This window comes from Protopterus annectens, chromosome 11.part0 (genome assembly GCF_019279795.1).
Source record: "Protopterus annectens isolate FY-2018-M chromosome 11.part0, PAN1.0, whole genome shotgun sequence".
In the NCBI taxonomy this organism is placed as follows: Eukaryota; Metazoa; Chordata; order Ceratodontiformes; family Protopteridae; genus Protopterus; species Protopterus annectens.
In genome coordinates, this window is record NC_056745.1 from 837,102,528 (window position 1) to 837,128,840 (window position 26,313).

General features: G+C 38.8%; 1 protein-coding gene across 2 annotated transcripts in view; it reads right to left on the bottom strand.

The window, feature by feature from the left end:
- Window positions 1-26,313, bottom strand: part of SRGAP1 (SLIT-ROBO Rho GTPase activating protein 1) — a 1,651,729-nt gene that overhangs the window by 1,461,065 nt on the left and 164,351 nt on the right. The window lies entirely within an intron of this gene.

Here is a 26,313-nt window from a genome sequence, read left to right on the forward strand (position 1 = left end):
GTTCAGGCCGGCTGAGGGCTACCTGCAGGTAGATAACCCAAATGTGATGACTGCAACAGTGAAACACGAAGAACATCGTAATGGAATGGTCTGTGGATAATATGTCTTGATCCTCGTATCGTGTGATGGTCTTTCAAGTTCCCACAGGTGATTTTGTTGAGAATGCTGAAACCACAGCTGACACAGGTCTTATAGATTCAGAGAAAATAAATATAAAAATGAACACGACCACCACGAAACAGTAAAAGGCCAGTCTTTATTTAAAATAATGAGCGCTTTCTCGTGCAAACCTAGCACACTTCATCAGATCTTACTACAGCTACCAAAACTTCACATCTAAATGCAAAAACATTTAATTGAATAATTGCAACAATCAAAAAGTAAAACCTTAAAGCAATAAACTCATATAATGCAATGACGAAATGAAATAAGACAAAAGCTAAAAACTCAAACTAAAGGTGCAAACTTGAAAAATAATATCAATAGATGTAATAAAAATAAAAATAAAATAAATTTGCTTCCTATATATATATATAAAAGTCAACAATAATAAATATACAACATTCCATAAACCATAATAAATATATGTTTAAAACAATTAAAAATAATGATTAAAAATGTGTTAACTAACCAAGCTGAGATTCAGTATCTAATATTTACGAGCCTCCAATATCGGCTTAATATTGATATGTTGATTCAATCCTGGTTCAACATGGGCCCTTAATTTGAAAATCCATGAAAGTTCAACATATTCCAAATAATTCATATTATTGCCCCCTCTGACATTTCTATTCACCAGCTGTAGTACCCTGAATCTAAAACTATGGTTAGCATGCTCAACCACGTGTTTAGCCAATGCATTTCGTAAGTCCTGTCTATTTATATCATAAATATGATTATAAATTCTATCCTTCAATTTCCTAGATGTAATCCCCACATAAAATGCAGTACAATGTGTACATGTTGCTAAATATATCAAATTCTCACTGCTACAACTGGCATAAAACCTAGGTGTAAAAATATATTCAGTGGTTGGATGTTTAAAACTCTGTTCCTTCACTATAAACTTGCACATCTTACAGTTGTTCCAACTATAGGTACCTAACTTATTTATCCGGGAAATACCCCGTTGTACATATGAATATTCTTTACATAAAATCCTCTTAAGACTCTTACTGTTCCTATAAGTGAATTTGGGAGTAGGTCCTACTATACTTGAGACTTTGGAGTCAATTGTCAATAGCTGCCAATTTTTCTTTATGATGTTAACTATTCTATTATTATCATTAGTGTATCTGGTTGAAAAAGTAACTTGAGCCTGACGTTGTGGATGTTTCCTGTAATTAGCGTTCATACCGCTATTACTGGGAATCAATCCATCTAACATCGTATTGTGAATTTTATCCACCATAGTGCTGTTATAGCTTCTATCAGTGAATAAAGTTCGCATAGTATTTAATTCAGTTTGCATGTTTAGAGGATCATTGCAAATTCTGGTAATTCTAATACATTGTCCCTTGACAATATTGGGGAAGACAAACCTAGGGTGCATGCTGGTATAATGTAGTAATGTATTCTTCCAGCATGGTTTCCTGAATAGAGAGGTGGAAATGTTGCCACTATTATCCTTAATTATACTAATATCTAAGAAATCAACCTGATTATATGAAAAATCCAGGGTAAATCTTAGAAAACTCGTTGTTGTTTCTAGATAACAAATAAAGACTCTAAGCTCATCCACACTACCCTTCCAGAAGAGTAGCACATCATCTACAAATTACCTATAAAAAAATCATCTGTGCATAAGATGTATTATCAAAAAGGAATTTCCTTTCCCAATAGTTAACTACCAAAATATAGTGAAGGAACAGAGTTTTAAACATCCAACCACTGAATATATTTTTACACCTAGGTTTTATGCTAGTTGTAGCAGTGAGAATTTGATATATTTAGCAACATGTACACATTGTACTGCATTTTATGTGGGGATTACATCTAGGAAATTGAAGGATAGAATTTATAATCATATTTATGATATAAATAGACAGGACTTATGAAATGCATTGGCTAAACACGTGGCTGAGCATGCTAACCATAGTTTTAGATTCAGGGTACTACAGCTGGTGAATAGAAATGGTAGAGGGGGCAATAATATGAATTATTTGGAATATGTTGAACTTTCATGGATTTTCAAATTAAGGGCCCATGTTGAACCAGGATTGAATCAACATATCAATATTAAGCCGATATTGGAGTCTCATAAATATTAGATACTGAATCTCAGCTTGGTTAGTTAACACATTTTTAATCATTATTTTCAACATATATTTATTATGGTTTATGGAATGTTGCACATTTATTATTGTTGACGTTTTAGATATATATATAGGAAGCAAACTTATTTTATTTTTATTGCATCTATTGATATTATTTTTCAAGTTTGCACGTTTAGTTTATGAGTTTTTAGCTTTTGTATTTCATTTCGTCATTGCATTATATGAGTTTATTGCTTTAAGCTTTTACTTTTTGATTAATTGTTGCAATTATTCAATTAAATGTTTTTGCATTTAGATGTGAAGTTTTGATAGCTGTAGTAAGATCTGATGAAGCGTGCTAGGTTTGCACGAGAAAGCGCTCATTATTTTAAATAAAGACTGGCCTTTTACTGTTTCGTGGTGGTCGTGTTCAGTTTTATATCTATTTTCGTCTTAGTTTTGGGATTACGACCTTTGGACGGTTACCGGATTATTTTGCTGCTGATTCAGAGAAAATGGAAACCGAGAAGCCTGGAACTTAATTTAATCACTGGAGAGTGAATTACCCTTGCTCACTTGATTCTTGATCATGGTTTTTATAATTGGAACAAGAAGGAAGGTTCCATCAAAGTTTATGAAGTAAGCCTTACAAATTTCTGCTAATTGCATGAAGTGAAGCCATACAAGACAATGAACAGTCAGTTCTGTATCTGCCACCCAACAGAACTAGCCACAGTCTGGGTCTAGGCAGCCACAGAGCCAAAGCTTGACATTTGCTACAGTAATTTGATTTCAGGTTCAGAGTCTGGCAATCCTTCTAGAATGCAAGCACCTATCAATTAGCTCTCTGGAATCTCAACATGATCACCTTGTAGTTTAATCCCACAGTGAAAAAATGAAGAAGGATGGACAGCCTTGACCTTGGGTTCAGGGGCCATTTGAGAGCAGCTGAAACAATTCTGGAGTTTTGCAACAAGATAGGACAGTCTTTGGGAAGCTTGATGATAGTGGCTGATATACACATGAAAAAATACTGTTTTATTATGACTACATGGGATTCTTCAACTACAGTTATGAGCACCCATGAATGCTAGCAGGGACCCTTTCTTTGTGACACTGGCTGTCCGGAGTAAGGCTCCAGGGCACAAAATGCACCAACTAAAGTCTGGGACAAGAAATGGCAAAGAGGCTGGTAGGGTTATCCCCATAAAGTGGAATTCCATACAATACAGGATTCCAAGGAAGATGGTGTAGTAAGTGGAGCAAATATATTGTGGATCAAGTCTGAAGAGATAACTATGGTTACTAGAGGGCAGTGAACTCCCAACATCAGACAAAAAAATGGACCTGTTCACTTAACTTAGCCAGCTGTGAACACAAAGTGGTTATACTAACCATCAAGCATGTTAAGATGTCAGGCAGACTTCCACTGGGTCTATGTCATTATGTCGATCTGTGTTCGGAAAGGACCAACTGTTAAATATCCTTTCCACTATTACAGGCCACAGGGATTCTTTGTATTGCAGAAACTCTATAACCCACTCCTATAAACTACTCTCATTTATGAGCAAGGCTGTAATGTCTTACTTTTTATATAGCTGCCACTAATTTAATGAGAGGAAATCGGAAGCAAATGGCTGAGGACAGAGAGACAGATGATTAAACTGTAGCAATCACTAAATAACGTGAAGCTTCATTAATGATTCACAGTCCAATGAGTGACAGGTCTAGGGGCAGAGAGCAATAACTGCAATTAAAGAAACGTTCACAGTGATTTTCTGCTAATTTCGTTTGGACTCGGCCATGTTTTATATAAAGGGACAGGGGCAAGTCTGACGATTACAGCTTTGGGAAAAGTAAAAGTTACAGCTTAATAGCTTCAGAATGATGGAAAAATCTGTTCCCAAGATTTCATGTGTTTAACAGCATGACATAGCACACTACAAGCACACTGTATACACATTTTTAAAAAAAGACGCATTTTTTTCACAGGCATATTCCTTTTCCACCCATGCAATAGTAATGGATTTGTCATCATGGTTAAAAGTAAATGTAGATATATTCAAGACAAGAGGCAGTAAACACGCCGAGGATGAAAAGTAAACAATTTAATGGATATAAGCGCTTTCACATTGTTAACCACAATGCATCATCAGATATTTAAAACAAGTTAAAATCACAGATATGTCTTTTAAATACAACTAGTTCACCAATTAGCTATTGTAGCAAAAGAAATGTCACGGATGACAAAGATTGTGGTAAAAACATTTAAAACAACACTGCAGTCACTATAGAACTTTGCATATCTGTTTAGTGCAAGTAAATCTAGTAAAAAAAAAAAAAGAGCTGTAGTGCACTTAGTGCAGAATGAAAAAATATCTGAAATAAAATATGAATGCATCTAGGCAAGAAAAAATAATGTGTAATGAAGAAGAATATCCTATCTTGCAGAGATGCAAATGCAATCAAAACAGCATTGTGCTTTTACAACAAACAAGGACAAAACTAAAATGTCACTTACATATTCTGAGTAACTTGCTACATAAATGCAATATCAGACCCGCTTCTCTGACACCACCACCACTGACATTGCTTTCTGTCTGCCTATTTACTGAAAAGATTTTGGTGCAGCCAGCCCTAAGGAACTTTACAATATGCTACATAATCACATTCACTTAAATCTCTGAAATAAACAGTTCTAAAAGTGTTTTAATGGATCTTAAAACACTGAATTGAGGAAAAGAACTACTAATCAAATTCATTTCTTATCACTGGTCACCAACCACTTACTTGTTTCACCATGCAAGCGTGCTAACCAAAAAATACCACTTTCAGCCAAAAATGTACATCAAAAGCAGATGCAAAATAAATAAATAGACCACATTGTATGTGCCATCAAACAGCAAAGAGAGGGTTTTATAGGTTCATAGGTTGGTACTGAGCTATCTGCCCAAAGGCATATATTAGCCCAGCCACATTGTGTGGTATTCACCGCCCCTTTAGTAGTTCCCTAGACCCTTGTACTAGCAGCTAGTACCCTTGGCCCCCATCTAGTAGTGCTGTTGGTGTGATCCCCGGTGTGAACTTTCTGTTACCCATCCACTCATCAAGGTTCCTCTTGAAGAGTGATAGTGAGGGGCTCTGTCTTATGTAGATCGGGACCCTGTTCCATATTAAGGGAAGTCTCTGCGAAGGGAATCTATCCCTCCAGCATGTTCTATTCATTGTTGTGTTGAGGTTTATATCCCTAGAGTGTGTAGCTTGAATAGATTTGGTTTTGCTAAGATGGAGCATGTTCAACAATTCTGGATTGTACATGGCTCTGTACGTTAGACAGAGATCGCCTCTGAGAAAGCGGTATGCAACAGAGAACAGTCTTAGCTTTTTCAATCGTGCTGCATAGGGCAACTGTTTGAGGCCAGTAATTCTCTTGGTTAGGTACCTCTGTGGTCTCTCCAGCTGCTGGAGATGTCTAGCCAGGTACATTCCAATTGGTACATTGTACTCAATAATGGGTCTGATGAGGGAAGAGTAGAGGGGCACCTTAGATCTTGATGCGAACCCTTTCATGATCAGATGGGTCACATAGAAGGATTTTCTAACCACTCTGGCAACATGGTTATCAAAGGAAAGCTGGCTATCTACTTGGGTCCCTAGATCCCTTATTTCTTCTTCAGATTTCAGGGGATTACCTCCTATGTTGTAGTTTGTGGGTACTCTGTTTTTTTCCAAAGGGGATTACTACGCATTTTTTTGCATTTAGCTTGAGACCATGGCTTTGACACCATGCATCAGTCTCGTTTAGGCCCTTCTGGAGGATCTCCATGTCGGCCGGAGACTCTATTATAGCACCCAGTTTGCAGTCATCCGCAAACTTAGTCAGTCACAGCCCTTCCGTGCTTGCCTGTACTTCTGAGAAGTATATGCCAAACAGGAGGGGCTCCAGGACAGAGCCCTGAGGCACACCACTCGTTACTGGTCTGGATTCGGACATAGATCCCGCTACTCTTACTTTATGGGATCTGTCCGAGAGCCAGTTTGCGATCCATCTTGTGACGTAAGGGTTTATGCCCAGGCTGGTGAGCTTATCAATAATACCCGAATGGGGAACGGTGTCAAATGCTTTAGCAAGGTCAAGGTAAGCAGTGTGTACCTCCTTTCCCTTATCTATAGCCTGAGTAACTGTCTCAAAGAAATCCACCAGGTTCAGGAGGCATGATCTGCCCTTGACGAAGCCGAACTGTGTGGGGTCCAGCGACTGGAGGTTCCCAATCTCTCCATTTAGGAGTTCCATAATGATTCGCTCCATAGCTTTACAGATCAGACTGGTCAGGCTTATTGGTCGGTAGTTCCCAGGGTCAGTTGTGGCCCCACCCTTGTGTAGTGGGCCACCATTGCCATGCGCCATTCTCTGGGCACATATCCTGTGGAGAGGCTGAGACTGAACAGGGTATTAAGATGCGGGGTTAATTTCTTTTGGAGCTCGCATATGACACAGCCTGGGACACCATCTGGTCCCATGGAGGCAGTGTTTTTAGCTTTAGATAGAGCCTTGCTAACCAACGTAATAATTGGACTTACACAATCCCCTGGAATGGTAATAGGCCCTGCAGGTGGTGGTGGTGGGGGGGGGGGGGTTTGCACTGAACCTGTCAGCCAAGATGTTGGCAATGTCAGAAGGGTCAGTGTATTTTGTTCCATTTTGTACTAGCTCAGAACAGACCTGAGCGTTGCCATTTAGGTTTTTGACGTAGCCATAAAAGGCCTTATGGTTATCCTTGGCATCCTTGGCAACTTTGTTTTCAAAATTAGCTTTAGTTGACTTGATGAGGGCCCTCAATTTCTTACTAATGCTGATCAGGGATGATTTTTCTATTTGAGATTTGGCCTTTTTTTGTATAAGTCTCCTCCTTTTATTGTAAAGTTTGCTTATGGCCGGGGTCCACCAGACTGGTTTCTTCTTGCTTGAGGAAGGAGTCTTGGTTTTATTTGGGATAGCACGGTCCATGCAATCCTGAAGATGCATATAGAGTGCCTTGGTGTAGGATTCCGCATCCTGGATATCATTATCCTTCTGCAAGAGAATAGTGAAGCTTTCCACTTCGGATGCAAGTAGTTTGAAGTTTGCTTTGGAAAGGTTTTTGAACAAACACATCCATATGGGTCTGTTTAGCACTCAAGTCAAACAGCCAAAAGACTTTTGAAATGTTGAGACTATGTCTATAGTAGCAAATTAGTCACTCCTAATGCATACTCACTACGCAGCATCCATGGCCAATGTCTACTCAAGCAGGTGTGTGCACATCATTTCCATATTACATTCACATAGAAAACCCTCTACAATAAGACACTCCCAAACCTCTCCTCCAGATCATCTGTAAAAACTACCCCCTACCAACCTACACCATAGCCAACAGTAAGCAGTACTCCAAGATAACTAATATCCCCCATCAACCACACACACTCAGTTCTAGACCCTAAATAAGGCCCGAACATCTTCAGAAACTGCTTCAGACAAGGTCTTCAGGTTAGACTAACTACACCACTTAAATGAACAACCCCGTGCTCTTTCCCTGCTAACGACCCCATGCCAGTGTGGTCATGGCACCTAGTAAAGGAAACATATGTAACAGAACAGCAGCACTGACCTGGGAAGACAGCTGGGGACCCCACAGACAGCACAGGGGGTAATAAGGGAAAAGAGAAAGAAGGGAACATACAGAAAGTAGCACTTCTAACAGTGCAAACCAAAGAAAAATGCCACTCTGTATCCTTTCTAACTTGTTTTATAGTTTGGAGAATCATGCTGAATGCACGTAACTGCAGCAGACTAAATCGGTCTAAGGGCGCTAAGCCTGTATCATCTGGCTTAGTTCCTCATTTTCTGCAACTAGACAGCATTTCTGGTTGTATCTGCACAGCAAATGAAGCACCTGGAGTCTTGGGTCTGAACATAATATTCTTCTGTTCTCTGTAACCATTTACTGTTCTCAGTCTCACTCGCCTCTCTCTCTCTCTACTATTGCAGTAGTGTTGAAGGGTAGAAAAGCAAACACATACATATATCTGATGGAAAAAAATAACTACCTCAGTGCCAGGAGCTTCTTCACGCACTTGCATACTACATCTATAACACAAATGATGTGGTTAGGTTAGTAAACCACATAAAATGTTTCCTCATCTGACATTCACACTGATCCCATTATGTCACTTGTGTTGCTTTCTTGAAGAAAACCTGCAGACCAATTATATAATAAATGCTAAACATAAAAAACATTTAAGACTGTGAATGTCACAGAACATTACATGCACACAGACATCCTTAAACAATGTTCAGGCTGGAAGGACTCACTCTGTTCCTACTCAGAGGCAACAGCAAACTTGTGTTGAAACATTCAAGTACAAAATTCCACTTTAGGGCACAACAGTGAATGCATTTGCTACACATCTTGGCTGCAAGGGCACTCTGTTTCACCTCATGCCTCCACAGTACTATAGTATACATTACATCCCTGTAAACGGACTTATAGGCTTTCCTGAGTTGCTACTTACTTGTATGCAGCTTCAAAATAAAGGGAGTTAGAAACCTGCAAATGTACTAGGTATTCCTGGAAGAAAATGTGCATTAATATTACACGGAGAAGTTCACAGGTGTGGACAGGATTGCAATCTAAACAATGCAAAGGGCACTCTTGCCTGCCGATTTGCTCATTAATCTTATGTAATGTTTAACACCCTCCTTTCCCCATTTGCTCTCTTCCCTTCTCCAGTCCAGTTTACTCTTCTTTCCATGGGCTGTTTTGCCTTATGCCCTTTACCTTTTCCTTCAGTCATCCTTTCTGAATACATTGTTGATGGCACACTTCTTTCTTATTTATTCCATGTATTTCTCAGCCATATTTGTTCTGTAAACTAAGTAATGCTCCTGACTGTATATTTTCCAACCTACTGATATAAATTGCACATTTTTTTCATTTCTTTTCCAAAGTATCAAAATTGTATATTTCTCACTTGCATTCGAAACTGTACATTTTTCTACACTGTATCCTCCTCAGACAAGTAGCACAACATTTTCTGTAATGGGACAATGAAAAAGACAACTTTCTAATAGACATCACATAACCCCTACATAAACCTACAAAGTCTTTCATTTCATTGGCTAACAAAAGAGGCTAAGAAAGGAATCGCAATAGCAAAGAACAAGGCATGAAAGGCACTCTACCAGCTTCTAGAAAGTGAGACAGTAGATGGCACAAAGAAGCCATATCAGGTCGCAAGGAAAAGACAGAAAGATAAACAAGGTTGTCAGACACCCTTCATAAGGGATACCAACAACAACCTGCTCACCAGTCAACAGGACATCAAAGGCAGTTGGAAGGAGTACTTTCAGCAGCTTCTGAAGGAAGAAAACCCCACAGAAGCTGTACTGCCCCAGACACAGCCTATGATGAGAGAAGAGGATGAGCCCACTGTAGAAGGACAGTACTAAGAAAATGAAGTCAGGGAAAGCAGCAGGCACACATGAGGTCACAGCAGGTATGATAAAGATGCTGGGTGAGATATGGGAGAAATGGCTCTTGGGGATACTCATAGCATTATGCAGAGAACTGCGTATTACAGATGACTGAAGAATAAGAATACTCGTGCCAGTGTCCAAGAACAAAATGGGACATCCACAACTGTGGGCAGTACAGAAGTATCAAATGATTGTCACACTGCATGAAAGTTTTGAAGAGGGTGATTGATAAACGAATACGCAAAGTAGTAGAAAGTAAGACAGGAGATGAGCAGTTCAGATTCAGATGAGTACGCAGCACAACTTACCCGATGTCTATAGTGAGACAGACAGTTGAGAAGAAGCTTGAGATGAGGAAAGGGTTAAACTGAACATTCCTAGACTTGGAGAAAGAGTATGAAAAGGTCTCAAGAAAGATGATTTTGGCAGTACTGCAGTGGTTCAAAGTCCCAAATGCATTTAGTGCAGGCTATGTACAAGGATCTAATGATTCAAGTACAAACATTGTTTGGTCTCAGACAGGGGTTCCCATTCGGAGTGGGTGTGCATCAGGGTTCAGCTCTCAGCCCACCGCTGCTAATACTGGTGGTGGACTGCATTAGCAGACAGGTTGGAGGGGCCAGATCAACAAAGTTATTGTATGGAGATGATGTGGCAGTACACACAGACTCTGAGCCAGAATTTCAGCAAAGGCTGGGGGAATGGTATGCAAAGCTAAAGGTATGTGGGATAAAACTGAGTGCAGATAAGATGCACTCAGCAAATGGGAAAATCAGAGGAAACTGATAACTAAGAAGGAAAAATAGTGAAATAGGTTAACAGCTTCAAGTAAGTGAGTGGTGGTTGAGGAGAAGGGAAGTTTGAATGGAGGTCAAAACTAGAATCAGAGGGACTGCAACCAACTGGCAGAGTGTCAGGTGTAGTATATGACAGAAGAATGCTAAAGAAGCTGAAAAGTAAAGTACAGAAAACAGTGGTGCGACCAGTACTACTGTATGGCACAGAAACCTGAGCAGTAAAGGTAGAGCAGTTGAGGAAACTTGGCATAAAGGAGATGAAATGCCAGAGATGGATGGTAGGATGCACACTGTGGGACACACGCAGAAATGAGGGCATAGAGTAGATGTCAAAGTAGCTGCAATTACAGAAAAGGTTAAAGAAAACATATTATGTCGGTTCAGGCACATGTGAGGAAAAGCTGAAAATAATCTGGTGAAGAAGATTTGGGACAGACTAGAAGAAGGCAAGAGGAAACTAAGGTGCCCAGCAAAGAGGTGAATGGTTTGTGTGAGAGACGACCTGAGACAGTCAGGCATGAATGTTGAAAAGGGCAAGAGAGTGGCACTGAATAGACAGTTGGAAACAGTTGACTCATTTCAGAAACAAGTACCCAACTCTCATATCCTGTCCCTAAAATTTTAACTTATTTACTACCAATAAAAATGGCTCCTTTCCTTACCTTCGCCTAAATCCCTTACACTTAAATCTATTAAGCTGAAGACCACCCATTCTTAAAAACCTCTCCAAAATATCCATAACTAGTTTAATCATGATTTCTTCTACCCCAATATATCATCATATACAGAAATATAAAAACAGAGTTATGTATTTATCTTCCAACTTCCATTCCAAATTCATAGCGCTTTTCTTGAATTCTCCCATTGTAACATTCATTTATCCAAACAGTAATGGGCTTAATGAACAGCCCCTGGCTTACTCAACTTCTCACTGCAATCTCTTCACAAAAAAAAAAAAAAAAAATAGCCTGTGTTTCCTCAGCATTAACAATGTATTTTTTACATTTCTGTCATTAGCATCCTAAACACCTCAGGTTTCACTAGACCTTCTATCACATCTCCCCATCTTCAGCTATATTGCCTTTGAGAACAATTCATAACCTGTGCTGGATAACAGTACAGACCTCCAATTCTTCAATTCTCTTTCTTTCCCTTTCCAAATAAACATAATTGCACTGGAGATGAAACTTTCCACTCTTTCAGTTTCTCAGCCCATCTTTTATAAAATCCAAATGCAACACCATCCCACCATTGTGCTCCATCTACTTTTACCTTGTTTAATTTTTATAAACTTACAATTATCTCTTTTGTTCCTCAACTCAACTGGCTTTCCCATTTCCCAACAATATATTCCTCCACCCCCTTACCTTTAGTATAAAAGCCTTCTAAAATTCTTCAGTTTCTCTAGCAATTGCCTAACATTAATGTACACCCCCCTTCTCACCTTTTAGTTTAGCCACAAACTTTCTGACTACAAAGAACGTTTCCGCTTCTTTATTTCCTTTTACTACAAACCTTTGTTTACACATCCAACTATTCATTTCAATTTTATCTTCTTCAAACAAAACCAGTCTATAATACTACATTTTTTATCTACTGTTAATTGACCCAGTTCTTCTACCCCCCCCAACCAGTGCAACTATCCCCCTTAACCTTTAGTTTTATATGCCATTTATCATGCTCCCTAATTATATTAGAGCCATCTCAAATATCAAAGGTCTGTCCAAAATCTTTATACAGAAGTGATAAACAAGGATTTGAAGGACTATTGTAAATCTCAACCCACTTTTCTATTCATTCCTTATGTTTAATACTATAAAACGCAACACAAACAACACTATAACAAAAAAAACAAAGTAAACTGACAGAGCAGCAAAGATTTAATATCGCAGTATATTTCAGTAGCAATATTTCCTCACCTATATGTACCCTTCTGAAACACTAAGCCTTTTATCCTTTAGATTTCTTTCTTCCTCCAAACAATACTCTCTCCATGTATAGAACTTCTTTTATCAATCAATATTTCTTTAACTCAGAAAAGGCCTCTATTCCTGGTTTTATCATTTGTTGGTATATATACATTAATACTTATAACAATTCAATTATATACAGAATTATACTTTAATACCCCAAATTATTTTTAAATTTTCCCATTCCAGTCTCGGTGCATATTGGGCATCTTGACAAACACTCACATTTTGCATTTTAACAAATGCGAAATTATACCACTCTCACTGCAGTATTTTTGATACTATTAATATAACATATTCCTTTCACTCACTAGAATATAACATTTCCCAAATTAGATAAAATGTAATCTTTTGTGGTGAGTTACAAGATTACTAGCCAAGCACCTGTCCAAAAAACATTTAATCACAAAATGTATTTAATTTCATAATATACAGATATCATCTCTTTCAATAAGAGCTCAGACTTGCAAATCTGAACTGAATAATTACCCTTCTGGATTTATTAATACCAAACATATGTAACCTTGATTTTTCCGGGGTGATATCAGCCCTTAGGCCGGTCAAAGTAAAGCACATTACGCAATATACATTATCTCTCAAGGTTAGAGCTAGGACTACTGACAAAGACACTGACCAAAAAACATTTTCAAAACAAACTTTAACAGAAATAATTCTTAAACCATACAGAGCTGACATTCCCTGCAATAACTCAGTCAAACCTAAAACGACTAGTCACCATTCTGTGTTTATTAATACCAATTATACAACGACCCCCCCATTAATATTCCAAAACGTGCACGCCGATTGGTCAGCGTGCACATTGTAAATCAGAGTTATAGTAATGAAAAAGGTCCGGTCGCCCAGACTTTTACCATTAGTATAACTCTTTTCTTTTTTTACAGCAACGGAAAATGCAAGATCTCTGTTGCTTGTTACAACCTGTCTCGCCATGTTAAAGGAGTTTAACATAGCAAGACAGCTTTTAAAAAAAGCAACGGAGCATCTCCGTTGCTTTTTTTAAAAGTTGTCCCACTATGTTAAACCCATTTAACATAGCGAGACACTTTAAAAAGCAATGGAGATCTTGCTTTCTCTGCTGCTTTTTTCAAAACTGTCTCGCTATGTTAAATGGGTTTAACATCGCGAGACAGCTTTTAAAAAAAAGCAACAGAGATTCTCTGTTGCTTTTTTCAAAGCTGTCTCGCTATGTTAAACCCATTTAACATAGCGAGACAGACTGTTAAAAGCAACGGAGATCTTGCTTTCTCCGTTGCTTTTGCCCACAGCTCTGATGTACTGCGTAGGCATACGCATGCGCAGTACATCAGAACTGCCATAGAATACCCAGACAGCTGCGGAAGGGCAGCAAGGAGACATTATACAATGCCATTATTTAAGAAAAGTAATTCTTTTTTTTCTTAAATAATGTCATTGTATAATAGCAATAACCCACTTCTGGGTGTGGGTAATGCTGGATTTACCCACGGTTGGCTCTGTTTGGCCACTCGGGCTTCGCCCTCGTGACCAAACCACACCAACAGTGGGTAAATCCAGCATTACCCACACCCAGGCGTGGGTTATTGCTATAATATCTGTGATGTACAAATTACAGTTATTTGTTGGGTACTTCTCTATCAACTCAAGTAAACAGTTTGGCATTAAAAACAGCTGCTTCATTTCCAAAGCCACATCATAAAACTGCTGTTTGCTTACTCCAATCATCCTTCTTATTTGCAAAGAATGTACTCCCAAAGGAGTTAACTAACTTACCAAAACTCAGACATAAATATCTGTCATGTCACACAGAACACACACATGGTAGCTGGCTAGCTTTCTGATCCTCTAGGAATCAATCAGTGGAAAACTAAAGTTCAGTTCTAGACCCAGTCCTCTTTCACATTTCTATTGCAGGCTTGTAAGTAAATAGGGATACATGGCTTCCCAAGTTTACATATATTTGCAAACTAGGTACATCATTCTTTTTCCCAACATGACTAAATTGGACGATTTAAAACAACTTCAAACGTAAAAGTCATGAGCAAACAGAATCGCCATATAGCTGAAACACCTGATGTTCATAAGGGTCATTTGCATATATCCCATGTGCCTCTGTTACAGGAGGTTTGGGAGGTCACTCATTGGAAGTTCTAGCTTGGCTGGAGTTTTCATTTAGTTTTTTCTGTCAGTGTGATCTTCTAACTCTTTGTTTTAGAATGTCAATGGACTTGTAAAACTAGGGAAACCACAGGACAGTCGATATTCCAAAGAGATGAATTAATGCACTGGGAGAACCTGATAAATAAACAAGTGCACTTATTCACAGCCCAAAATGCATGTGCCACAACTGAAATCTTTTATTGAAGCTGTAATTTCCCTTCTGCTTAACTGTTCTTAAACACAGTAAACAAGAGAGTGAAAAATAAAAACAGAACTAACTTAAGCAACTGCAGCAGGGGTTACAAGGGCATACAGGTATGTTTGCGTAGAGATTAAACATTTCTTCCTCTAACAATTGCATGTCTTATGCTAACTCTAAACATTAGGTGAACTGTTTTACAGCAAAAATATAAAAGAAAATTCATACATGTATTAAATACATAAAGTGTGTGTGTGTGTGTGTATATATATATATATATATATATATATATATATATATATATATATATATATATATATATATATATATATATATATATATATATATATATATATATATATACACATATATACATACACACACACACACACACACACACACACACACACACACACACACACACACACACACACACACACACACACACACACACACACCTTAACAGCCCATTTTTTATAAGCAATACTGCCTTGCAGGCTAGGCACTACAGGGAAATAGTAAACCATTAAGGATGGGGAGGTCTTCGTCCTTTGTTATTTTTCCTGTAACATTCACCCCATTATGCATTATTGCTGGATTAAAAAGTTGCAGAAATGAGGAGGTTACTGTCTACTACGATGAAAGTATAAAGGAGGAAATGAGTGACGTTGTATGGAAGAAATGAGTGGCGGTATATGGCGAGTTTTTCTCTTACAAACTAAACTCAAAATGTATATGGACTCTGAAGTCAATGCAAGAGAACAGCTGAGACATGACACCATTTTCAAGATAAAAAAAAAAGAAAAAAGAAAAATGTAGCACTGACTACAGCAAAGATGAGTTAATGCATTAAAGATGAGAAAAATGATATGCAACCTAAAAGGACAAACTTTAAGTGCATGGAAATGAAATAAGATATCAGTACAGTAAAAGTACATCTCATTTTATCAGCAATGACAGGCCATAACTGCCACTATCAAACTTACCAGACCAAACGTTATACGCTTGACTGAGTGAGTCATCAAACACCATTCACAGACTTGTATTTTCTCAAGAGTGGGCAGGACATAGAATTACTATTGCTTAATAAAGGCATTTGTGAAGGCCTCACCCTAAAAAATCCTTTATTCAGCATTGCAAATGCCAAAGCACAGTCCACTGTAAATAAACACAAGCCATCAAATGGCATTTTCCACTATGTCAGTTCTACCACTTCTGATAGGATGCTGTCAGCAATGAGCAATGGCAGTTTGTGTAGTACATTGTCGCAGAACTCTAACAATCCTTTAGGGTCACAAGGTAAATGAGAACATTATATAGCAATGATGGCGAACCTATGACACACGTGTCAAAGGTGACACACCACGATGTTTTGGGTGACACACCAGCATTCACCAACACCCAAGTTACCAAAGAAACTGAATGAACAAAAATACAAGAAATATGTGACCCTGCACTTATCTAATGACTTTTTTTGTTGCTGAATTTTAACAATTTGATGCAATGTGTTCTATATATTTTTTCAGTTCAATTCAAAACTACTATTAAAAGTAGGGACATTTTTGGTGCACTGTTTTAAGCACAATTATCAGTGCACATATAGTTTTCTCTACTGTAAGTCCCTGATTTCTCTTTTACTTTTATAATACATAGCAGCACACATGACTGGAATGCATGATTTTTTTTTAAATAAATGAATATCTAAAGAATTCTCTTTTGGGGGTGTTACACACCAGCAGAGTCAAGCTAGGCACTTTCCAAATTTTTGACACCAAGCCCAACAGGTTCACCATCACTGTCATATAGGAAACAGCAGGAAGGGTGACTTGACACAGAAAAGGATTCTTTTACAGAAGCAAAGGAAAAAGTATTAGGGAAAACAAGACCATCACAATGGAAGAAAGCTGCTACAGTGACAAGAAAATAAAAACAGAGGATATTTATTTATTTATTTAGTTATTATTTATTAACTTTTGTTTACCGGGTTAGTCCAACTGGATACATATCCATTTTCAGTGGAGGCCCGGGGAGAAAAGCTCCAGTTATACAGCATAATAAAATATAGAAAAACATTACATAGCATTTGAACATTACATTTGAAGCACTAGACATTTCAAAAACAACATATTATGATAAAGAAAGGAAAACATAGTTAGGCAGTGACATTTGTATAGAGTAATAGTTCTTGAGTTAACAGAAATAGGAATGAGACAGAAGGAAAAGGTTAATAGGATTGATGATTACAGGAGAAGGGAGTGTAGAGACTAAAGGGAGGGACTAGTAATAATCAATGAAAGTAGTAAAGATATAAGGTAGGGAGTAGAATTATGTTAGTGCCAGGTTTTTTGTAAAAGAAAAGAAAAGTAAAGATAGTCTGGGTTATTACAAGAGCATAACCAGTGACTAGAGAGAAAGAGTTTTAGTTTGGTTTTAAATAATGGGAGAGAGGAGATGGTAGTCAGATCGTTTGGTAGTTGATTCCATATTTTACCCACTGTGTTTGAAAATAGAGATTTGCCTGCTAAGTTATTTGAGAAGGAAATGTGTATCAACATTTTGTTGGCAGAGCGCAGATTCTTCAGGTTATTATAAGGTCTTATAAATGACTGTAGTAATAACAAGAAGTCTGGGCAAAATACCAAGTTCATGCGCTGAATACAGGAGTAAAATGTTAGGATCAGAGAAAATGGGAACAGTAAAACCAATGACAGGACAAAAGGACAGCAACTACTTTCCAAAATGTAGAATAAGAACTTTAGGTTCACTAGGATTACTACGCCTAGGCAGATATTTTTATCAATACTTTATACCACTTTATATTTAAGAGCTGCAGCTACAGCTCTTAAATATAAAGTGGTATAAAGTACTGTTGCTCTTCACAGTACACTAATTACGAAAAGTTTCTTGAATTGGCGCTTACTTATTTTTTTACTTAGAGTTGCTCCGATTTTGAGACATACCCATTTTAAAGGATCTTGGAGACAGCAATATGAGGAATTAATGTAAAACACATAGAAAATAAACATATGCAGATGTTTGTCACCACAGCACTAGTTCTGTAACAAATGTTCAAGTTGCAGAAATCTGCATGACAGCCCCCAGCCCAATCCTCTTGGATATCTCCCAGACAAGGACATCATTTTGATCACAGTGACACCAAACAAAGCCCCAGGCCTGTAAGTGGTGCCCACTATACTTATTTATTTAGCATATGTTTTTCTCTCCCACTTCCTGCCAATCATCAGACAACCTCTCTTGGCCAAATGCCTCATTTGCCACCAACCCCCTTCACAGAAAGTAAAAGCCAGTCAAAGTGGACCAACATTTCACCAGACGTCGGGGGCTTTCCTTATTCTGACACAATCCTTTGGCAAATGCCTGGTAACAAGCTTCGGGTTTCATCATGCAATGGGCATTAGTAAGGATGTGTCACTCACTTCTGCAAAGAACATAACTCGTTGTGACTGTGCTGCCCTCTTGAAGTGAGTGTTACTGTGTAGCCGCCAGTCTAAACTGGCAACAACACCAAGAAACCATGCACCCCGGACATGAAAACTACTTAGTTGCATCATTCCTCTCTTCAACTCTACCAGCACCAACAAGTGCCCAAGCCATTACTCAGACTCGCAGCTTTACCTCTCCATGCCAGAAGAGCTCACAAAAATTGTCCAACAAAGCTTTATAGAATTCTTTGCTAGGATGTGCTTTAGTGCAATCCTGCAGATACTTGTCACACTTGTTATAACAAACAGCAAAACAGTCCAGAAGCCATTTACAGGGGCACTGATTAGCGACTTTCTTTACAAGACTACTAATCATCTTCTCTTGGACATTTGCTTCTGTCTGCCTGCTCTGTTAACGAACATCCATAGTACCCAAAAACCCTTCTACTGGGTTTGAATACATGTTGGTTGAGGTTCACTTTTACAGTTACCATGGGCATGTACATAAAGAAACTATCTTCATGGAACACCAACTAAGGGGAAGATACTGAAAGTTTCTGAAGAGTCCATATCTGTCTGGAAGACAATATGGTCTCAAGAAAGTAAAACTGTGTTAGGAACTTAGACACAGCAGCAAATTTTGAGAATGTTCACAGTTGTAGTAATAACTCATGGGAACTTCCATCTCAGAAGGCTAACAGCTGGTAGACTTCTAGAATTTAATACCCTACCTCTGAACTGGGAGCACACCCTTCCCATCAAGATGTCAGGACATCGTTGGTTTAATATGTCTGCTCACACCATTTGTGTTCTTTCTTGCCATGGCAATGTGGTCTGAAGGCACAGCACCGACAGTCTTGGTGCAAAGGTAGTCCAACCAAAACTCCCAAAGCTGCCTTATCAGATTTTATTGCAACCTGGAGGGGAAGGCACATGGTTAAGGTAACAGAGAGGTACGATAGGAGAAGAGGAAGGCTGACTAAGGCACCTACCCCAATTGAAGGATGCCTATAAGAATGAGAGGAGAGGGGATGAGGGAGGGAGGAACTTGGAACTGAAACAATGAATATATTATAACATCTACAGTTATGATAAGCTCTTAATACAACTGCACTATGTTCATCTCAAAAGTCAATACAGCAGTAATAACCGTTGGGAAGATTCCCAAAGCTTACAGACTAGCTAAGCCTGGACCTTTAGAGTAGTATCTTGCAAGAATGTCCATGTCAAACCATGCTACGATGTTGGATACAATGCCCACATTACAGTGCATGAGGAAATGTGGACAGATGCCCAGACAGCTAAACCCAGGATAGATTAAGTACTGACCACCTCTAAAAAAATAAAAATAAGGCAGTGGCGCCTGAAGTGGTCCTAGTAGAATGGACCTTAAAATGATCCTGGACAGACTTGCCAGGAAAGGAATAACAGAAGGAAATACACTGTGCTAACCATCTGTACATGATTTGTTTGCAGATGGGTTTCCCTTCCTTTACCTTCACTAATGAAATGAACAGCTGTTAAGGTTTTCTTGCTTCTTTTTCCTGTCCAAATAAAATCTCAGCTCCCTGTGCACACTCAGGGAAGATAAAAATCCTTCTCGTTTAAGGCTGACAGAAAAAATATAGGGAGGTGAATGACCTAATTCTATGAAGCACATTAGGCATAAAAATCATAAAAGTTACAGTTCATACATAGTTAACACAAGGATAAAGTCACCCTAAGAAATGTTTTTTTTTTGCACACATGGGCCTGCAATCTGAAATCTTAGTTGAAAAAATCCCACCAAGAATTCATTTTCCAGCTAAATATCAGATGGCAGCAGCTGGTACAAAATGTTGTAAACAGAGTTCCTCCAGAATGCAGTTAAGGTTCTTCTTCTTTTGGCTTTTCCCGGTTAGGGGTCACCACAGCGGATCATCTGTCCACTCATGATTGGCAGTGGAGTTTTACTGTGTCGAGTTGCCAGCCTGGCGCCCAACCTTCCACAGAAGGCACACGCATGCACACACACACACACACACACACACACACACACACACACACACACACACACACACACACACACACACACACACACACACACCTAGGGCCAATTTAGAGTGTCCAATCCACCTAATGCAGTTAAGGTTCTATGCTGGAATAAGTTCCCTCAAAAGCTTGCAGTGGTGTCACTGAAAAATAAAGCTCGGATTACAGCCCAGGCAAACAGAGTTCAAAGAGTAGCTTGTGTGTTTAGCAGCACAGCCAGGAAGGATAGGCATTCCCATCCTATAGGGAGGAAGGGAGTGTTTAGGGCATGATTTCTTTGGTGGAGACCAGAGAAACAACCATTGGATGCCTACTGTGGGTGGCCAAGACTGTGGCCAATGTCATCCCCTTCTGGAAGGAAGGGAAGATACAGAACTTTCACCCACGGCATGATCCGCTTATTGTTGTTACTGAGTGCATCCAAGAAGATAAGAGTGAAAAAAACAGAAAAGATTTGAACCATCCCTGACAGTTGAGTAAATGATGTACCTTCTTGGTCAACCCTCACCCCTGGTGATGGGGGACAAATCAACTGATTTGTCAAGAGGGTGTTGATGACTGGTAGGCAACAGTTGCAAAAAGTACAAATAAATTCCCTCTTAAGAGGGCTAAAGTAATTACACACAGGTCAAGTATACTTTTATCAAGCAGAGGAGAAGTTGTGGATAGAAATGAATAAGGTGCTGAAGGAGTTTTATCTGGGAGGGGAAGATGGCAAGAGTCAAGTGAGATAAGCTGATTTTTCCAGTACAGCAGGGCAGACTGGGATTACCCAGTTTGATGGAGTATTTCAGACCTACACAATTAAGACTCGTATACATAGCACAAGCAGGAAATTATAATTAAAAGTGAAAAGGGATGATGATGAAACAGGGGGGAGGCTCAAGAAACAAGGAGAGACTGGGATTTTGGATGCAGGGCCTTTAAGGAGAATAACAATAATCATACAGAATATTATATCCATAAAGTAGCAGAAAGTATTCTAAGAACTCGACCAATATGGGAATGAAGAAAGGAGATTCTGCCGATAGGGATGACTGCAATTAGGGATACAGACAACAGGCAAGAGGGGGCTGGAATTTACTGGAGAAAACTGGCAAAAGAACCAAGGTATTGGGAGCAAATAACTACAGAGAGAAACATGATAGAATGGGAAGATATCAAGAATTTATTTAGACTGCAGGTCAGAGATTGAGTTCAATCCCTGATAGGAAAGGCAGAGTATAGGCAAAGAGAAGGAAATGGAAGGGGGGTCCTAAACAAAACAGACCAGCACTAGTAGAGTCTTTAATAGAATCTACAAGAGAAGCTGCCATTAACAAGAGGAAGAATTAGTTGTTGTTGTGTCTTTCGGCTTTTCCTGGTTAGGGGTCGCCACAGCGGAACTCCGGTCCGCTAATGATTGGCAGTAGATTTTTGTGTGCAGAGTTGCCAGCCCTGATGCACAACCTTCAACAAAGGTACGCCCATTCACGCATGTCTCCACACAGAAGACGCTCTAGCTGAGAATCGAACAGGACAACGTCTTACTGTGAGGTGACAATGCTACCACAGCAGCACCACCACAGTATCAAAACGAAGAATTAGTACAGCATATAAAATATTTTATGATACCTATATGAATCAATCAGAGGAGGTTAGAAAGGATTGGGAAGAGAGACTGGATAAACAATTCACAAAGAAACAATGGGAGGATACACGTATGTCTCCTAAATATGCAACATCATCTAGAAAATTTAGGATTTTACCTGGAAATGTTTACATAGATATTTTTATAGAACTCCAGAGAATGTTTCCTCAGGCAGACAGCAAATGTTGGAGGTGTGAAGGGGAAGAAAGAGGTAACTTGGGAATACATTTTCTGGGAGTGGGGCAAGTTGGTGGACTAAGGATTTCCTGCGGGATGCACTGTTGGAGATGCTGGGTAGGTAGATTGGTCTGACAAGGAAGATGATTTTTCTGAGCTATGATACAGCATTGGAATAGCTTAAACATGGTAAGGCCTCGCTGTGGCTGCCAAAAAAGCAATTACTAGAAAATTGCAGAGTACAAGCAAAGAGAAAGAAGTAATGGGGGGGGTCCTAAATGAAACAGACCAGCACTGGTAGAGTTTTTAATAGAATCTAGAAGAGAAGCTGCCATTAAAAAAGGAAGAATTAGTATAGCATATAAAATATTTTATGACAACTGTAAGAATCAGAGGAGGTTAGAAAGGATTGGGAAGAGAGACTGGATAAACAATTCAAAAAGAAACAATGGGAGAATACATGTTATGTCCCCTAAATATGCAACATCAATTAGAAAATTTGGGATTTTTGCCTGGAAACGTTTACACGGATATTTTTATACTCCCAAGTAGTCTCCAGAGAATGTTTCCTCAGGCATACAGCAAATGTTGGAGGTGTGAAGGAGAAGAAAAAGGTAATTGGGAATAAATTTTCTTGGAGTGGGGTGAGTTGGCAGACTAAGGATTCCCTGCGGGATGAACTGTCGGAGATGCTGGGTAAGCAGGTTGGTCGGACAAGGGAGATGATTTTTCGGCGCTATGATATAGAACTGGAATAGCTTAAACATAGCAAGGCCTTACTGTGTCTAATAATGGTGGCTGCCAAAAAAAGCAATTACTAGAAAATGGAAATCAAAATCTAAACCAACTATATTGGAAATCTTGAATATAGTAACAGAGATAAAAAAACTGGAATGGAGATCTTTAGAAAAGGGTAGGAGCAAACTATATAGGAAAAAATGGGAATTGTGGAAAAATACATACAAGGGAGGAATACATTTTAAAAGATGGCAGGACTTAAATGAGCTATGAAATGTTTCGGTGAAAAAGATTGGGTAAATTACATGTGATGTATGTTTGCAACTCAGAGTGTGTCAGTATGGTTTGTGATGTAAAATGCTTGCAACTAGGATTGTGTAGGTGTGGTTTGTTTTCATTTATATAAATGTATGACTGCCTATGTAGTACGTGATGGTTTAATAAAGATGTTTCTTGTTTAAAAAAAGGCAGGAATTGAATAATGTAATGTTGTTTAGGTTTTATAATACATAGCAATATATGTGAAGTATAATGTTTGTTACGTTAATATAGTTGATTATTTTTTTATGAATGTAAAGTTGCCTAGGCCACAAGTGATAATTCAATAAAGGTGCTTGAAGAAAAAAAAGTGGGTTAAAGTGTAACACTCCCTTTAGGAACTGCATTATAGGCAATAAGTAAGACAGAGTTTGGGATCCCAAGGCATAAGCTGAAAACCACATTAACATGTACCTTTACACAGCCATTCAATAGCAGTGTTTACAAAGGTCTAACATGTAAGTGAGGATAAATGACATACACTGCACATGAATCCTGTTCCCCCTCCTTCTGCAAAGGAAAAATCTTTGCCCTTTAGCTATCCTATAATTTTCTTCTATTTGGTTTCCAAGCCTTCCTTAAACTGTACAGCATGTTCTCTGAAAATGTGCCTAAAGTAAATGATGGTCAAACCATCAGTCCTCAGGCTGAGGTATACAAGTGATTCCTTGTGTTTTGTCAAGAAGTCTACATGCTAGCATAACAGGCTCTGTCTTTGCTAAACTTAATAGAAGGGAGAAAATGTTACCTGGCCAGAAAAGGGGACTATGATTAGCATTTTTGGCTTGTCATCTATCTACTGTTCAATGCTGTGGATTAATGGTGTTGCAGGAAAATTAGAGAGACAGATCTGCACAGTTTACAAAGGAAGGTGTTTGTTGCCCAGGTCTCTGGCTATCCTGGTACAGAATTCACCTCAGTAGTCCAGAGACGCAAAAAATCTCCATTCCTGGCACATCTCATAATTGAACTTAGTCTAGAAATGCATTCCTGTTTAGTATCCACTTATGTGGTTCTGCCTCTGCACTACTCAGCTGGTCTGCTAAGTACACTTGAGCAACAGCTAAGAATGGGTTCCTCCCTGCTTTCTGATGTACCACATCACTGTGATGGTGTCTGTGATGATATGCAGAATTCCCTGCTCTCAAATCAGCTTGAATAACTTGATGGATAGAAAGAAAGCCAACAGCTTTTTTATATTGGTCCATCTTTTACTCTAGGTTTTGTTCCAGATCCCTTGGCTTCATAGGTTTTACAACTAGGCTCCTCAGGCTGAGTCTGAAGGGTCTATAGTGCGTACCTATGTGTCTAGGCCCACCATTTAAACTAGCCTTGACTGAGAAGCATTCAATGGATCCACTAGAAGAGATCTTTCTTGATGCAAGATAATACTGGTATGTAGCACTACAGGAAATGGAAGCACTGTACTTCTGTTCTTCAGGTTAAAATTATAGATTCCTCACCTTACCAGGGATACTGTCAAAATGGAAGAGGCCACGTAGGCCAGCGCTCTCAGAAATTCTCTTAAAGTAATCTCTGCTAGTTTTACTGACCTGAAGTAGTCTTACAGGAAATGCACGTTGCGGGACACCACAAAGACTTCCTCTCCACTGTCTCTCTAGGAACAGGACTTGTCTACAGAGTACTAGATCAGATTTTGGAAGGTTTAGAGAGGCACCTATGGTTTGAACGCAAGTTACAGTAAACTGTACAGCCTTCAGAATCTCCTCTCGTGTTCACATCTGAATGAGATAGTTATCCAGATAAAGGCAATATGTAAATGCCCCTGGTTCAGCAGTAGGCAATTACTGGAGCAAAGCAATTTGTGAACACTTTAGGTCCTCCACACTGCCTCAGTTAGGCAGCAGACAGGATATATATAAAGCTAGCAGCTCACCCACTGGAATGGTCAAGAAGCCACAAAGCAAACCAGCACCATAGATCACAGCATTAACTTCCCTGCTGAAGGGCATAAGAGAATGTAGTCACTTTGGAAAGTTATGCTCTAGCCCAGAAATGAAGTGCCCCCATCCAGGTATGTCTGACTGAAATACGGTTTAAAATGTCAAGATAACAACATGTAAAAACGAATGTATGGATTACCTAAAATTTCAATTGTGAAGATATGGAGTTACTGAGGCATTTTACATATACAGTGGATATAAAAAGTTTGCACACCCCTGGTAAAATGACAGGTTTTTCTGATATAAAAGAAAAATGAGACCACAATAAATCATTTCAAAACTTTTCCCACTTTTAATGTGACCTATAACCTGTACAATTCAATTGAAAAAACAAACAAATCTGTTAGGGGAAAAAATATAAAAAATAAAATACGTACAATATGCTGGTTACAAAAGTGTGCACACCCTTAAACTAATACTTTATTGAAGCACCTTTTGATTTAATTGCAACATTCAGTTTTCTTGGGTGCACACTTGACATCAATAAAAGAGACGGATTAACCCCAAATAAAAATCAGCTGTCCTAGTAGGATTTTCCTGACATTTACTCAGTTGCCTGCTAAAGCAAAAGCCATGGTTCACAGAGACCTTACAAAGCATCAAAGGGATCTCATTGTTGAAAGGTATCAGTCAGGAGAAGGGTACAAAAACATTTCCACAACATTGTATATACCATGGAACACAGTGAAGACAGTCATCAAAAAGTGGAGAAAATATGCGATAACACTGACATTGCAAAGAACTGGACATCCCTCAAAATTGATGAAAAAAACAAGGTGACAACTGGTCAGGGAGGCTGCCAAGAGAAATACAGCAACACTGAAGGAGCTGCAGGAATTTCTGGCAAGTACTGGTTGTGTACTCCATGTGACAACAATCTCCCGTATTCTCCATATGTCTGGACTATGGGGTAGGGTTGCAAGATGGAAGCCTTTTCTTACACAGAAAAACATCCAGGCCTGGCTAAAATTTGCAAAACAATACATCAAATCTCCCAAAAGCATGTGGGAAAATGCGTTATGGTCTGATGAGATTCAGGTTGAAATTTGGTCACAATTCCAAAAGGTACGTTTGGCGCAAAAACAACACTTCATATCACCAAAAGAACACCATCCCCA